The sequence below is a fragment of the Peromyscus leucopus genome, chromosome 17 (assembly GCF_004664715.2).
Source record: "Peromyscus leucopus breed LL Stock chromosome 17, UCI_PerLeu_2.1, whole genome shotgun sequence".
NCBI classification, from domain to species: Eukaryota; Metazoa; Chordata; class Mammalia; order Rodentia; family Cricetidae; genus Peromyscus; species Peromyscus leucopus.
Window position 1 is genome coordinate 23,995,855 of NC_051077.1, and position 18,240 is coordinate 24,014,094.

Here is an 18,240-nt window from a genome sequence, read left to right on the forward strand (position 1 = left end):
TGGAAGGCTCATGGAGAGCAGCTGAGGCTTGGTACTGTGTGGCAAGGTCAGCATCTGCCTGAAGAGAGAGAGGACAGGCTGTTGATGAAGGTGCAGTCTCAGTTGTAGTGGAGGCTCCAGAATTAAAGGAGCTATGTAGAGAAAAGCTAAGGTTTCCGCCATCAGGCAGGGTCAGAGGCTAAAGAGAATCTAGGGGAGGCACTGACGAAGGTGCAGCCTAAAGTGACTGTGGAGACCCCGGCATATTGGAGGTGACCATCAAAGCCAGTGTCGTGTGTGGAGTGGAGCTGGCCAGAACCTCTGAGACAAGCTGTGTGTCCTGAGGATGGCAGAGGCACCAGAAGTGGAACTGTTCATGCCCTTTGGGTCGAGAAGATCAGAGTGAATCCTAGCTGTTTAACACTCAGTAGTTTATACTGTTGGATTTTGCATGACCTGATTGTAGCTGTGCCCTGTTTCTTTCCTTTTGAAATAAGAAAGTATGTAACTCCTTTGGAATTTACAGGAACCCACAGTTAAGAGGCTTTCTTGTGGTGATATTGTGTTCCCCAAAATATTGTGCTCCCTAATAAACTTATCTGGGGTCAGAGAAGAAAACAGCCACTAGCTATAGAGGCCAGAAAATGGTGGCACACACACCTTTAATCCTAGCATTCCAGAGGCAAAGATCCATCTGGATCTCTGTGAGTTCAGAGCCACACTGGAAACCCCCAGGCACGGTAATAAGAGCCTTTAATTCCAGGAAGTGATGGCAGGAAACAGAAAGGTATTTAAGGCATGTGGACCAGGAACTAGGCTTGGTTAAACTTTTAGGCTTTTAGCAGCATTTTAGCTGAGATTCATTCTGGATGAGGACTGAGAGGCTTCCATTCTGAGGAAACAGGATCAGCTGGGGAATTGTCAAGGTGAGGTGGCTGTGGCTTGTTCTGCTTCTCTGATCTTCTAGCATTCACCCCAATACCTGGCTCCAGGTTTGTTTTTATTAATAAGACCTTTTAAGATTTGTGCTACACTTTCTTTTTAAGATTGTCAGTTTAATTATTTTATATGTATGGTATTTTGCCTGCCTGCATGTATATGTACCTCATGTGTACCTACCTGGTCCTCACAAAGGCTGGAAGAGGACATTGGATCTGCTAGACCTGGAGTTCCAGATGCTTGTGAGCTGGCTTGTAGGTCATGGGAAGTGAACGCAGGTCCTCTGCAAGAGCAGCAAGGGCTCTTGACAGTTGATCCATCATCAACCTTGAGACTTGTGGCTTTGGAAGTGTGGAAGTATTTAAAGTGTGAAAAGTATAAAATTTGTACTGTGCTTTATATTGTTATATTAATATTAACATGAAATCATTGGGGCAGAGAAGTGAAAGATTATGAATTAATTTGATGTGCCTATTTCAAGTTGTCAAAGAGTTAGCTATGCTAGTTAGCTTCTGTCAACTTGGCACACCTGGCAAGATGGAACCTCAGCAGAATTGCCTCATTAGTCTGACTTGTGTGGCATGTCTGTGGAATACTTTCTTGTTTATGATTGATGTGGGAGGGCCCAGCCCACTGTGGGTGGAGACTCCCTGTGCAGGTGGTCCTGGGTTGTATGAGAAAACAGTCTTCGTAAGCCATGGAGAACAAGCCAGTAAGCAATGTTTCTCCATGGTCTTTGCTTCAGCTGCTGCCTCCAGATTCTAGGTTGAGGTCTGTAGTCAGAAGTTTTCCTGTGTCCTGCCTGGCCCACAGTTGGGACAAATCTCTCCTACTTGTCCTGGGATTGCTTAGTCTCAAGTAAACACACAGAGCTTATATTATTTACAAACTGGATGGCCTATGGCTCAAGCTTCTCACTAGCTAGCTCTTATAACTTAATCCATTTCTATTTATCTAAAAGTTGCCACTTGGCTTTGTGGCTTACTGGTACTTTCACATCTTGCTTTTCCAGGCTGTGGCTTGCAGCGTCTCTTCTGCCTTCCTCTCCTCTTCCTCTCTCTCCAGTTGGAATGTACCACCTAACTTTATTCTGCCTCACCATTGGCCAAACAGCTTTATTTATCAACCAGTCAGAGCAACACATATCACAGCATACAGAATGACATCCCACAGCAGAGCTCCTGGCCTGGCTTCCATTGATGATGAACTCTAACCTAGAAGATGTAATAAATAAATCCCCTTTTTTCCCAAATTGGTTTGGGCATGGTTTTATGACAGTGGAGAAACAAACTAATACACTATGTTATTCCAGATATGGAAGAGTTACATTTAGTGTTTTGTTTTCCAAAGTAATGTGAGAGTAAGAAATATTGCCAGTGTCCTGGAACTCACTCTGTAGACCAGGCTAACCTGGAACTCGAAGAGATCCATCTACATCTGCCTCCTGAGTGCTGGGATTAGAAGTGTGTGCCACCACCTGCCAGCTAAGAAAAATCCTTAAAAGGGAGAAGTCACTTGCATTGTAAAGCCAGTGCAGCATGACAGCACTCATTTTAGCTTTGCATTTTTATACATTTTTCTCAGAACTTAAGTATAACCTTCTCCTTTTTAAAGTGTATATATGTGTCAAACTGGATTTAAAGTAAGGTGTTGCCTGTGGAGCCTGAATGTGACTGGACTAGGCCCTCTGCATGTGAGAGACAGTTGTGTAGCTTGATCTGTTTAAGGGCCCCCTGGCAGTAGGATCAGGATCCATCCCTGATACATGAGTGTGCTTTTTGGAGCCCATTACACCTCGCACAGCCTTGAGGCAGGGGAGGGTCTTGGACCGGCCTCAACTGAATGTACCAGGCTCTGCTTGGGAGCCCTTACCTTCTTGTAGGAGGGAATTGGGGTGTGAATTGTGGGGGAGAGGCTGGAGGGGTGGGGGGGAAGAGGGAGATCTATGATTGGTATGTAAAATGAATAAAAATATTTCTTAATAATAAAAATTAAGGTGCTGTGCATGTGTGTGTGCACACACCTGTGTACATGCATGCATGTATGTTTGTGTTTCCCTGGTTGCATCGCTCTTTGCTTTGTTATATTAAATTAAATTCAGTATCATTTCATTTGCTGTATGCTATAGAGACTTTAGTGGTTAATAATTGCTAATATTAATTGAATAATAAATGTCTAAAGGATGTATCTTTAATGTATTTAGTTAGAGTAATCCTTAGAATTAGGATAGAGAAGCCAGCTTCATGGTGACAGCTAGTGTTTACTCCCTTGCTGTGGTTTCAGAGTTTTCCAGTCTTGTGTCTAAATTGTCACAGGTTCATTTTGTCATCGTGATTTTACAAGATGCATACTGAAGTCTGTTAGTCATTCCCTTTACAGTTAAATGTCCTAGTTGAGTGTATTGTAAAAATGAGGCCGTTTCTAAAACAGAGAAGGGTTTCTTTATAAAGTTGATATTATTTGCTTAGATACACACAGAAAAAGCAATATGCTATTTCTTAGGGGGCTTTTACTAAAAAATGATCTGATTGTTTCATTAACATGCTTGGTACGTTAGTAGTTCTGAGCTTATTACAGTGTACACTAAGTTGTAGCCTCATTCTTCACAGTACTGTCCGACTTGAACCCTTATATATCTATTGTACTTCTGTTTTCCTTCTAAAATGACTAATTTTATTGCCATAAAGATGTGAAAAGTGAGGTGTGTATATGGGTATCAGAAAAGTACAGTGCTCAAATAAGTGCACACAAAAATATTAGGTTGGGTTTGAATAAAATTTTATTGATAATTCTGTTTTATGAAACACAGACACTTTCTAATTGTACCCAAGAGCCTTTTCAAGTAAGAGAAGAGCTTTTCTGTGCAGCACTGTAAACTGCCCATGTTCTGTAGAGAAGTTGTTCCCTAGGGAGTGACAGATGGTTCTAAGTGCTCCTTGGCCACTTCTAGCTTAGTGCCCGGGTTCCTACTTACAGTTTTCTAAGATAATTTTTTGAGTAAATTCTAACTTCCTTTTTCCCTCAAATCATTATCTTTGTTATGATGAGCTCTGCCCCTTCCCTCCATTAATTATAAACAGTCAAGTATATAAAATAGTAAAACTGTGATTAGTCTAAGATATTACTTACATAAATCTAGAACATTGGTTGTGTGTAATAAGCTAAATATACAGGAGTTTCGATTGACAATTCTTAGCGGATTGTTCTGCATCCTGCCACATGCACCTTTTCAAAACAATACAAAAACAATGCCAACAACAACAAAAACTGAATTCTGGGGATCTACTCAGGTTCTCCATTTCAAGAGAAGCAATTAAGGGCATATACTAAAAGCACATGGCTGAACCTTATTAAGTTTTTGACATTTTATAGTCAGTCACTTGTCAAAATAAGTATGGGCTAGATTGTAAGTCATTTGGAGTTCTAGCTTTAGAATTTAGTTTATGTTGTGAATTGTTTTCAGTTAATACTTTGAAGTAAATGTTTATTTTCCAGTATGTGTGTGTAAACGTATGCATTGTTTTTAAACACACACACACTCACTCACTTGTGGTTTTATGGGTCTTTTCTTTCTTAACCTGTGGCCCAGCATTGGCATTTTTGGATGATGCTTTTCATGTAAAGTGGTTCTTTGTAGATTCAGTCTAAATAATTCCCCTGAGCATGAAATTACATCTTAATTGTGGGTTTTTAGTTAAATAAATGTTCTTGGGAGAAAGGTCTAGAAAACTTAATTTAAATTGTTATTTTGTGTGACATTTATATTTATCTAGAATTCAGTTTCTTCCTCACATCCATACATAAGTCAAATGCTTATTAATTTGTATATTAAATTGTTTAGCATTGTTTTGTTCTATAAATACTTTAATTTCATGGTGCTTTCTTATTAAAAAATACATTTTGGAGGGACTAGGAAGATAGTTCATTTAAATATTTGTTTTCAAACATGAGGACCTGATTTAAATCTCCAAATCTTAGGTTTTAAATGTGTTTTTCGTTAAAAGCTATATGTGATAGCATGCCTTGTTATCTTGGTCCTTGGTGGTTGGGGGCAGGTGGCTCCCTGGGGTCTGCTAGCCAGCCAATCTAACCTCTAGGGTAAGATCCAGGCCAGTGAGAATCCCTTTCTCCAGAATCAGCAAGAAGAAAGACAGTGCCTGAAGACTACCAAAGTTCATTCTCTGGCCTAGAGATGCACATGCACACAATGTGTGCCTCTTGCCCAGTAATACTTTTTAGGTGGGGAGATGAAATTCACAGGTAAATAAAGAGGTGGTGCACAGTTGGGCTATCCATCCCTCGTTGCCACACACTTCCCCAGTCTTTGCCAGAATGGGACATTTGTAACCACTGATAAGTACCATAAACAAGCGAAGTCCAAAGATTTCACTGGCTTACTCTTAGTGTTTTATGTTTTGTGGTTTAGTTAGACAGATGTGTGACTGTATCCTTTATTACAATATTAATACAAAATAGTTTGGCAACTGTCAAAATCCTGTGTTCCACATATTCACTTTTCTCTCTTACCCAACTCCTGAAAATTATTGGTCTTTTCATTGTCTCTGTAGGGTTTTTTTTTTTCCTTTCTAGAAAGTTCTGTAGTTAGTCAACAATAAGTAGATTTACCAGATGGGTTCTTTCCTTAGTGATAGGTGTATATAAGTTTCTTCTAGGCTGTTTGTTCTGTTTTATTTTACAGTCTATTTCCTCTTATCACCTAAAGTTCTTACTATATGACATGACTGTTTATCCAGTCACTGAGCTCAGGGCATTTGGTTGTTTTGGTGTTTTTGCAATATAAAGTTTCTGTTAATGACTCTACTGGTTTTTCTGTAGACATAGTTTTTAATTCCTTTGTGCGGGTGCAAAGAAATGTGATTTGCTGGATTATGTGCTCAAAGGTAATGTTAATTCTTAGAGAAGTGTCCATTTGTCTCTGAAGAGGCTGTGATGTATGTAGCTCCATCAGTGAATGAGAATTTTTGTTCTTTCACATCTTTGTCAGCAGTAGGTATTATCATTGATCTGGATTTTGGCTATTCTGATGGGTCTTTGTCTAATTTGCATTAACTGAAGATATATGATATGGAGCATCTTTTCATATACTTATTTATATATTCTCTAGTGATTGTCATTTAAAACAACCAGTTTGTACTCTTATCCCTGTCCTTAGGGTTTTTTTTGTATGTTTTAATTAATTAATTTATTAGCCACATTTTCAATAAATATTTTCTCACTAACCATTCCTTATCTCCTCATTCATATGGCAATATTTTTTTTTGCAGAACAGACATTTTAATGAAATTCAGAGTATGACTTTTTCAGTTATTTTTCTTATAGATCATGCCTTTGGTGTTATATCTAAAAATTCTCACCACAGCCAAGGTCATGTAGATATCTCCCACTTTCCCATCTGTGAATTTTGTAGGACACTTTATATTTAGGTGTGTGGCACATTTTGTTAATTTTTGTGGTGGATGTGATATTTGTGTTTGGTTCACTCTTTTTTTAAATACAGGTTTCCATTTGTTCTAGTATCATTTGTCAAGAAACTTTGCTGTATTTTAATGTCTTTTCTCCTTTAACGTGTATTTAACCTCCTGTTTTGGGTTGCATGTGGCCTTCCTCAGGATTTTTGCAGTGATGCATCTTTATTTATGTTTTAATGCTATCTTCCTTTATTCTATCTTTGGTCATCTTCCTTTCTTTGAGTAAATTGAGGGTAGAACCTATACTACTTGTCTTCTTTCTAAAGAACATTCTGTAGCATATCTTCGAAGGGGACTATGCTCACCACGAATATAATATTTCTGTCCTATGTCCTGCAAGGGTGGTCTGCTGGTAATACTTGCTCAATTTATATTCGTGGAGAAAGTCTTTATTCACTTCAGTTTTGAAGGATGTCTCTTCTTTGGGCATAGAATTCTCAATCCCCACCCCACCCCCAGTGGTTGACATATTTCAGTCCAGTTCTTGAATTTCTGAGAAGTCAGTTGTAATCCTTACCTTTAGACTTCTTTAGCTAATGTTTCATCCCCTCCCTATAGTGTTTTATCTTTGATTTTTCTTTCCTTTTAAGTGTGTGTGTGTGTTAAACTTAATTGGTAGTTTTCTGAGCTTTTTGGATTTGTAGGTTTTTGTTTGTTTGTTTGTTTTGTTTTTTTTTGAGACAGGGTTTCTCTGTGTAGCTTTGTACCTGTCCTGGAACTCACTTGGTAGCTCAGGTTGGCCTCGAACTCACAGAGATCCACTTGACTCTGCCTTCCGAGTGCTGGGATTAAAGGTGTGCGCCACCACCGCCCGGCTGGATTTGTAGTTTTATGTCTGAAGTGAATTTGGAGAAATTCCTCACCATTACTGTTTCACATGTTCTTCTGTTTGCTTTCTCTTCCTTTGTATCCCAGTATTTGTTAACGATTCATACTTGTCTTACAGGACTTGGGGATTGTGCCGAATTGTGCTCAGTCTCATTTGCTCCTCAGTGTTTCAGGTTCCTGTTTATACAGCCTCATGATCGGAGACCTTCCTCAGCTGTGTCCAGTCTGCTAATAAGCTCATCAGGAGCACGTCATATCCCCCTCCTGCCGCCACCTCTCCGAAATACATAGTAATTATCGTCTTTATTTTTTCTTCTGGTCCTTTCTTACGGTATCCACGTCTTGGCCTCCTTGTTTGTCTTTCCATTCCAGCTCTTTGCTTTCTTCGTCAGGGCCTTAGCACATTGATCATAGTTGTGAATTCTTTGTCTTAGTTCTTCTAGCATCCCTGCTGCTCTGGGCTGTTTTGTGGCTTATGCTTTTCTTTTTGTTGTGTTTAAGTTTTTCATAGCCAGAAATGTGTCAGGGTAAAGGAACTGTTGGCTAGGCATATAGGAAATACTGTCTAATTGATTCCTTTTTCTGAATGGGTTGTCAGGTAAAATGAATGGGATGTGATTGGGGAAGAGGGGTGACAAGCATGAACATTCGAGGAGGGGCGCAGTGTGGTTCTGGGATGTGAGGCAGTGGATCTTTTGCTGTTCCAGTATGGAATTCATTGAACCGTTCGTGTGCTGTGATCTGAATTTCTCTGTATTTGTTTAATTAGTGCTGTTGCTCACTCTCACACAGAGTTTTGTTCCCAGTTGTTTGCTTAAAATGGACTGACAGTTTAACATTGCTTAATGATAGAAATGACTAATCTGATTACTTAGTGCTAGTGATTGTCTGAACTACTGTGTCCAGCTGTATGGTAGACTGTTACACATTTAGTGAAGCTATTAGAAAATACACACGTTCAGTGAAATCGAGACAGGCAATTAAAAGTGCAAATCTGTGACACCGTGGAATTCAGTGTATGAATTCACTTTGTGAATGGTATATGTATTTGTTCTCATGGATCTTTTATCCACTATTTTAATAGGCAGTATTTGCATTCATGTACATTTTTTTTTCTTTTTTTGGTGTGGCTATCTTCCTTATATTTTTGTTTTGGAATTGTATAGTATTTTTTTTCCACAAACTATTATATAATAAATTATTCCCCAAACTGTTTTGTTACCATTGTGCATTCTCCTAAAGAAGGGAAGGCTGAAATGTATAAAGTGGTTTAAAGTTTGAATGGGATTTATGAAGACATCTTGGCCCACTGAACACCACCTTCATGCGGCTCTTCACCTAGTGGCAGAGTCTGGTAGCTCAGTATATCAGCAAAGCGGAGGTCCTGACTTGATTTGCTTGCTGTTTAAAAGCTGGGTGGTTTTAGGACTGGGAATGAGTGTGATCGGGGTGCATGATGTGAAATTCTGAAATAATCAATAATCAATATAAATATTATGTGAGAAAAGCTAAATAATAAATAACAGTTTATAGGCCATAGCTGATCAGGGTAGAACCTGTATTAATTTCATAACGATATAGATTTAAGTTGCATACTTTGTTTTTTATTTTTTTTATCATCTATAACATCGGTGGTTCTGAGGCAGAAGGTGCAGCACTGCCACATGGGATTCAAGCTAAGCCGTAGGTAGCTTCAAAGGGAAATAGAGTTTATACTTTAGCATTTTGAAGACAGCAATGATGATTTTAACGTGGCGAATGTTCCTCATTAGTAAGAGACTGCCTGAGTGTCTAAATAGTGATGCGTTTGAGAGCTTGAGGAGGATGCTTTTTTTCCTGGGTACTTAAGAAGTCTTATATTTCTGCTTCTAGTTTGTAGTAATGCTAGTCACTAGAGCAGTGGTTCTCAACCTGTGAGTTGCAACCCCTTTGGGGTTGCATGTCAGATATCTTGCACATCAGATATTTACATTATAATTCATAACAGCAGCAAAATTACAGTCATGAAGTAGCAACGAAATAATCGTTTGGTTGGGGTCAGCACAGTATGAGGAACTGTATTAAGGGTGTCAGCATTAGGACAGTTGAGAACCACTGATCTAGGTGAATTTCAACCAGAATGAGTTAGTTTCTCTTCTTCAGCTGCAACATGTGCTCAGTGAAGCGTTTGTTCTTGCTACATATGTGAGTAGGCTGAGGTTCTCAGGGGATGCAGTTCTTTATTCATTGAGCAGTATTTTTTCTCTTCTAAATAAACATATGCACCAAGAAAACTTAAGAGTTTTAGGAACAATGCTTAGACCTTTACACCACTTACTGTATGTTGAGGCCCACTTTGTGTCAGTTTTTACAGATAATACTTGGTCTACATAAAGCATAGAAGGATTTATTCATTCACCTCCTGTGATTTTCTTTTTAAAATTGTAGTCTGCCTTTCACGATCTTTGGACTTAACTGCAGTGCAGAGCCAGCATTTAACTTTGTTTTGATTTATATTATGTGGGACTTAATTGTCTATGAATTACTGGGATTTATTTCCTGCTGTTCACTCAGAGCTGTTCATATCTTACTGATTCTACTACAATATACATTTTTGGATACAACCTACATTAAATGAATTATAATACACACATAGTGAAAAAACTTCCTAGGTTTTATTTTTCGGTGACCCAAGTGAGTTGTGCCTTTAACATCTTACATTTTACATGTACTTGAGAAATGTCTTTTGTTATTGTTTTAGCTTTATTTACGGCAGGGTTTTCCCAGTGGTTCAGGAAGCAAAGCAGTGGTCTTACATAAGGAGTATGCAATTTCTAGGTAGACAGCATCTCAGGGTCTATCTTTGTGACCACCAGTTGGAGTTGTAGTACTCACTCTCTTTCTGGAGTATTGGGAATATTCAATTTTTATATGTATATTGTATTCATGAGTGTGCACACATTGCACACGGAAGAGTACATTGAACATGAGTTTATTTAATCTCTATTAGGTTTTATTATCACTTGATATATTTTGCTTCGTATAAAGAAAAAGGTAGGGTAGGCCACAGTGACATGGCTCACCGGGTCACAGCATGTGCTGCCAGACCTGACTACCCGAGTTTGATTTCTTGAATTCCACTAGGTGGAAAGAGAGGACTAATTCCACAGGTTGGTTGTCCTCTGCTCTCCACAGTCCTGCTGTGGCACACATGCTTGCCCACCTATGCACACAAAATAAATAAAATGAGGTGAGATGCTGTGGATATCACTCTATATGAATAAAACACTGATGGCCAGTGACCAGGCAGGAAGTATAGGTGGGACAAAGAGAGAGGAGAATTAGGAAAACAGGAAGAAGGGGGGAGGGACACTGCAGCCACCGCCAGGACAAGCAGCATGTAGAGACTCTGGTAAGCCACCAGCCATGTGGCAAGGTATAGATTTATAAAAATGGGTTAATTTAAGATATAAGAACAGTTAGCAAGAAGCCTGCCATGGCCATACAGTTTATAAGTGATATAAGCGTCTGAGTGATTATTTTATAAGTGGATTGTGGGACTGCGGGGCTTGGGGAACCTGGAGAGAAGCCCTCCAGCAACAGTGAGAGGTGATTAAGGAAGATGCTTAATATTGACTTCTGACTTCCACATGCATTGGCTTGTGCACCCTCACACACATGAATGCGCGTGGGCACACACACACACACACACACACACACATACACATATTAAGGGAGTCCTTGTTATTTATTTATTTTTTCTAGAAAAGTCCTTTGGCAACATCTTCTAATTGGTTGTTAACTTTAAAGAAAAAAAATGTGATTGAGCATAATGGGCAATCTGGTGATGGGGCCTTTGCATACTAATTCCATTTTGTTTTGTTTTGTTTTTTTTTTTTTTGAGGCAGAATTTCTCTGTGTAGCCCTGACTATCCTAGAACTCTCTCTGTAGGCCAGACTGACCTCAAACTCACAGAGATCCGCCTGCTTTTGCTTCCTGAGTGCTGGGATTAAAGGCATGTGCCATCACTGCCCGGCTTGCATACTCATTTTTAAATGCATATACAAAATGATATATATTATAGGAGATAACCACATTGAAATGTGTTTCTCAGAATATAATGTGACTTTTATGAGGTTTCCTAGCAAGAATCCAGTAATAAGTTTGATAAATATTATGATTTCAAAATAGTGCTGAGTGTGAACAATACCTTGAGCTCTCAGGAACATCAGGAACAGAATAGCAAACAGTTGTAATTTCTGTTGGTTGTAAAGACACAGAAACTGCTATTCACACTCCATTTTGTGCCCCTACTTATAATTGAGATGTCACATTGTAGAGAGCTGTAAAAATGAAGGGACCCTCCCACCCCTTCAAAATTCACCACTCCTGTAATACATCCACGGTAACTGTAGACCAAGTTTAAGGGCCTTCTTAGGATGTTTCACTTATGAACAGTACTAATGATTTTAGCACTCTTTATAAAAAGAAAAACAAACCCCAAGTGATCATTATTAATAGAAATGAGGCCAACATGGTGACATACACTTGCAAGCTCAGTATGTGGGCAAATCAAGTCAATTGATGCCAATTAGAGACCAGCCTGGGCTACAAAGGAAGTTCAGGGCCAGCCTGGGCACTTCAGGCCTACCTGAGCTGTACAAGAAGACCACCTCAAAAACTTAAATGGAAAAATAAAAAAGGAGGGATTTAATGTGGTGAATTAAATTAGTGTTCTATATCAGTGGAGAAAATGGAGTCACACACCCATGGGTGTCATCATGCTTATGTTTCTCATCCAGAAAATGTATTTGAAATTTTCAGTATGATATTTTAAGAACATATTATACAAATTAAAGATATGTGAACAATCATTGCATATTTTAAATTATGTGCCTGATTGTCTTTAAAAGTAATACAGATAATGCAATACAGATTTAAAAACAAATGACATTTTATTGTTTTTAAATAAACATCACCTCAGTAAAAGAGGCTCAAAAAGATGGAAGAGATTAAGATGAATTCACGTAATTGCTTAGTTTAGTTGTTCGTGTTAAAGCAAACCAGCAGCTTAGGAACAAACCAGAAGATCCCAAGTCACTGAGCATAATGAGCAGTAATTCTATTTGTAATGGTACATACTTGGTCATGCTTTTTATATTTTATACTGTCTAAATTAAAACAATTCACGAGTTTTTCAAAGTAATGATTATAGTACAAAGGTATCTTATTATAAACTTTCTAATAAATGGGAGTGCTACCAAGTTGGCTTAGCAGGTAGTTAAAAAGGAGTTTAACTTCTGTGCTGTGCCCTGTGTTTTCTGTGTGCTGCTCCTGGACTGAAGCACAGGATTTCTGATATTACCTGACTTGCTTTTCTGTTTGGAAGGTCAGACAGCCTTTGAGCAGGTGGTTATTTATGGAGGCAGAGGGCAAGCACTAATGTGGTTAGGTGCTCTGCAGTAACTTAACCCTTAATTTGTCCATTTTTAATGTTTTTTTTTCATGTTACTTAGTAATGCCAGGAAAGTGGTGTTGTTTGCTCTACTTATATTGGTTTCTTGTATCTTCTTTCTAATGCGTAGCTGGATTAGATTTGAAATATCTAGTTGCTTTCTTCACTTTCTTAGCAAAGATGTACGTATAACTTATGTTATTGAAGAACATCTGGCACATTCTCTAAGCCATTTCTTACTGAAAGAAGACACAGTTTTAGTCAACAGAGATAAACATAGTAGAAATTGTTCAAGTTGTAATATTATGAAAACTCGTTGTTTTCTCAGACAACACTCCTGGCCCCAAAGTAAGAATTCAGTTGTGTTGAGATGAGTATAGCCCCCAAGAGAGGAGTCAGGCAGTGATGTGCAAGGAGCACAGGGCACCGAGATCCTGGGAGCGGATGCCTACACCTGCCTTTGTTCTTTACTAGAGGACACAGTATTATTTCTTGGCTTTCATCTGTTCTTTGTTAGCTATCTTTTACTGTCCCCTCTTAATCGGCCATTAACTGCTTTGCTCTCTGTGTACGTGTGTGTTGATTTTTTTATTTGTGTATGTAAACATGGCTGTGTGTATGTGTGTTTAGAGACTAGTGGAAGATGCTGGTTGTCCTCTTCAGTCCCAACTCTACTTTGTTTTTGAGACAGGATCTCTCTCACTGACTAACCCACTGAAACTATAAGCAAGCCTCAATTAATATTTTCTCTGTAAGAGTTGTCTTTGTCTTGGTCCTGGTGTCTCTTCATAGCAATAGAACACTAAGACACCCTGGGCCCAATTCTGTTATTTGTGAAGTGATAAAGGTAAAATAATTCAACAATATTGACCTTTATGAAGTAGAAATACACATGCACATCCATATCAGTGTGGTAATACCTGGCAGAATGAACTTAAGGAAAGGACCATTTATTTTGGCCCATGGCTTGATGGGTATTGTTCAAGTCTAGAAGGCGTGGTGACTTCTCCATTCGCAGTGACTCAAGCCTGCAAATGTCTTGCTTTCATGATATGGACCAGAAAGCAGAGCACTCTGTAGTGTTTCCGACTTGAACCATCTAAGTTACAGACTTCTTAATTCTTTCTTGTGATAAACGTATGGCACCTGTGTTAGGTAGAATTAATTTGGGTGTAGAATAATCTGTTGCAAATTGAAAGTAGCCACTGTGAATAGTAGTCATAGAAATAAAATCATCTTTACTATCTTTTTCTAATTATAGTCATACAGCCATTTTCTTAAGGGCCAAAGCCCCAACACATATCACTGTGTCACCACATATCACTGCTAAAATGTATTTGCTACGATCTATCTTACTCTTTAGAAAGTAATGCCAAAAAACATCATGATTTTTGCTGTTTCATAAACAAAACACTAATTATGTAACAATTTCTCACTTTGTCTGTGAATTTAGCATAATGTTTTTCATGTAGTGTAAGTACTCAAAACATTGGAAAAGTCTGAGATTTAAAGTAATAACTAGATTTTCTTAAGTATAAATATTCTCTTACGTGCTTTCTATCAATGTTGTTGAAAGAGTTTTACCTGAAGAGATGGGAACAAAATTTCGCTCTCTTATCATTTGTAGTATAAATGTTTTCCAGTGTTAGTTAATTTAATATTGCCAACATCTTTATAAGATTTTGTTTGAATTTTGTATGTGAAAAAAGATTGGAGAAACAATTTGTATAAATCACAGTACATATAACTTCAATCATATTTTGAACTTGTTATCAACTACTTTGCCAATTTTAAAAATTAATATATGCATTCTCTTTTTAAGATATATTTATTTTATATGTATGAGCGTTTGCCTGCATGCATATATGTGTATCAGATATAAATCTGGTGCCTAGAGGTTAGATAGGACATTGGATCACCTGGAACTGAAGTCAAGGGTGATTGTGTGCCACCATGTGAGTGCGGGGATCCAAACCTGGATCCCCTGAAAGAGCAACAAGTGCTCTTAATCTCCAAACATCTCTCTAGCTCTTTAATTCCATTAGTTACAGGTTGCATTATATTTTATTTCACAGACATTTGTTTGCTTAATTACTACATTAAGTTCCATAGGCATAAAAGAATTTTCACTTATTTGATTCCTTGGTTGAAATAAGGGTGGAAATTCATGATCATCATTCTGTTAAAGAGACCATGAGGGACTCAGCAGCAGTTCAAGTCTTTGAAATATGCTTTAGAGATTGACTATTTCTCTATGTTGTCTCATATGTACCTAGCATGTGTGCATCTTGTTAAACTTCTGTTTATTTATTTTTTGCTTGTTTAGCTGTATTTTAAAGGTAGGCCCAAGTAAAAACCATGAATAATGCAGAAAATTATGTTCTCTCCTCTGCAAGACTGAGATCCTCAGATTGCATAACATCAGTATAATTGTTCTTAGGGGAGCTAGCATTTTCTGTATATTACTTCCTAACACATTTTCATTACGATTTGTCATTTTTATCACCTCGTGGAAGCACTGTGTGAGGACAGGTACAGAACAAGTAGTCTAGATTATGATCTGAGTGCTCAGCACTGCACCCTGCCCTCTCATGCTTGGTAGCCTTCCTGCTCCATGCTAGAGAGCTTTTTTATTTTTTAGATGTGTTTTACATTTCATAAACTTACTCATTCAAATGTGTAATTCAGTGATTTAGTAACTTTCAGGAATGGTATGTTCATCCCAGAAATAAGTTTTATAGCATTTATGTATTTTCAGTAAGAGACTCATACACATTTATCATTCACTCTTATTCTGTTCCCCAGCCCCAGCCAATGGTTTCTTTACCATTGTATCTATAGAGATAGTTTTCGGACACATGTCCTGGAATCACGCACTATTGTATTCTCCGGTATCTGCTTTTAGGGAATAGTTTTGGTGACTATCCATATTAAACGTTTATATGAATTTTGCCTCTGTTTCTTCCTCAACAGCATTCCATTATGTGGAGATGCTACATTTTCTTTATTCATTAAGCAATTAGTAGATGTTTAGGGTTTTGTGACACATAAGCACAAAAATCATGGTTTTAAAAATGTGTAAATTGTTTTGAATGTCATAATTTGAATTACCATTCTCTTCTACTGACAATCTGTGATACCTCAGTTGATACATGAAACCAGGTCCCTTGAGTTAGAACTGATACCGAGTTTATTTTCCATTGTGTTAAAATGATTTTTAATGGAATTTCCTTTTGAACATTTCCATCTCTGCAATTGTGTTCTTGATTGATAGTTAATATTTCTGTAATTAGGAGCTTCTATTTCTGCAATCAGGAGCTTCAAGTTTATTGTTCGTATGTTGATGCTTTTAAAATAGACTCATTAAAAACTTGTTTTTCTGACCTAGTTTGCTTATACATGTTGTAAATTGATAAATAATTTGTCTAAGATATGTCTTGGAGTAAATTATAGTAATTTCTTAATAGAATTTCTTACTATAAAAGTTTACTTTTGCTTAAATATTCTCCATTATAAAATTTGCTTGATATGTGCAACACAAATACCCATGTTACATAAAGGCTAAGTAGTACATTTAACTGCTTCTTGATGAGTAATGATGCATTTGTCTCTGTAGAGTAAGCTATTGGTGTGCTATCCAGCATGCTGAAAAATTGACTAGTCTAGTGTCTTGCCTTGGTGGGTTGGAATTGCTCAGAAAAAATTTACTTATTTCTCCTGGTTTTCAGCTTTGTGTTATCGGGCAAACAGTCGGACCACCCAAAGTTTCTGGGTTGGGGATTTAGCTCAGTGGTAGAGTGCTTGCCTAGCAAGCACAAGGCCCTGGGGTCAGTCCTCAGCTCCAAAAAAAAAAAAGTTTCAATTTTTGTTACCTGTGCAATAAAGTGTCATTGACACTCAGTAATGGCAATATAATACTTCCTATTCTAATAAGGTAAGACACATTTTATTTGACTTAGGTAGAGTAAACAACATTTGCATACTTTCCATTGTTTCCACGTGTAGCAAGGGTTATTTAAGTGGGGGCTGAGAGAAGGACTCTGAGTTTTTTAGAAGATGCCACCAAAGAGAGAAGGTTAGCTACTTGCTATTCAGCTTCTCTGAGGGAGCAGAATTTCACCTCAAGGGTTGAATTGTGAGTTCTTTAGATGTAGATGAAAGAGTCAGTGCCTGAGAGAACAGAATCCCCTCAGGCTGCGGCCCTTGCAGCCAAAGTCCTTGCTTAAGGGACAGTCACTGTAGATAATAAAAAAGATAACTACAGTGCCATGTCATACAGTGCTTATCAACCTGGAGCGCACAGATTGTCTGCACAAGTTGCTCAATGATCTCTAGGAATCTGCTTGTCTTTGCCTTCCAACACTGGAGTTGGGACATGCAGTATACCATGCCTTACACATTATGTGTGTGTTGCATTTCTGAATTCTCCTGCTTGTATCCTAGCATTGTATTTGCTGGATCTCCCAGAACCTCCTTACATTTTTAGCTTTCCTCCATATTTATTGAGTACTACAAGTTATGGATTCACCCTGGGTTTCTATCAACGTATGCATGATAAACACACACATGTACACACACATACAGTATGGTGTTCTTCAGATACTAAGAACAGTATTATATCGTCTGTGGGAGAATGGAACTGGGAATTAATCCATTAGTCAAAATAAACCAGATTCACAAAGGTAAATCCCACCTCACCCCCTCCCCACTTTCCTGCGTCTGGTTTCTTGTTTTATAAAACATGAATATAGAAGAGGGAACTATTTGGAACAGGAAGCAAACTATCCAGAGATAGGGCAGGAATCAGCATAGCGAGATAGCTATGATCAAAGTACACGATATATTTAAATGAAAATGTCACTTGAAAGCCATCACTTTGTATAATGAAAATATGCTAATGCAAAAATTTAAATTGTATTTGTGAGTAAATGAAAGATTTAAGGGCACAATATAATTAGTAAATTAGAACATAACTATGTGAAATACTTTGCCATAAAATACTAATGCAGATTAAAATGTTGAGATAATTTTTCTTTATTACAGAGGTGTACACACATGGACATGTATAAGAGAAAATGAGAATTAATGCCAGAATCTGGCCAGAGAATAGTGAGTCTCACATTTTAACACACCAATACAGTGTAGAGAGCTTTGAGGCAGTATTGTAATTGGAGCCCAAAGCATCAATAATTCATCTGCCAGATGACACAGACTGATGAGTGTTTCTTTAAAAAATACCATATTTTGTAATGAGAAAACTCTATATGATTACAGTTCCACTTCTTTTCAAAGCATGGATAGGTAAAAGTTTTATTCGTCTTATTTTTTTCTTCTTTTGCCCTAGCATTTGCACCATAGAGTTTGCCAAGTTGTAGAATGTCAACAATAAGAAAAAGGCATTTCATTTGTAGGATTCTGAAGGATTACTTTAATTTCATAGCAATGAAATTTGTGAAAGTGTGCTGTTGAAAGGCATTTGGTTAAGCCATAAACTTTGAACGTTCTAGGAAAACATTCGACCACTATTGTGTGTGTTTTTTTTTTTTTTAAAGTCAATATAACTTATTTTG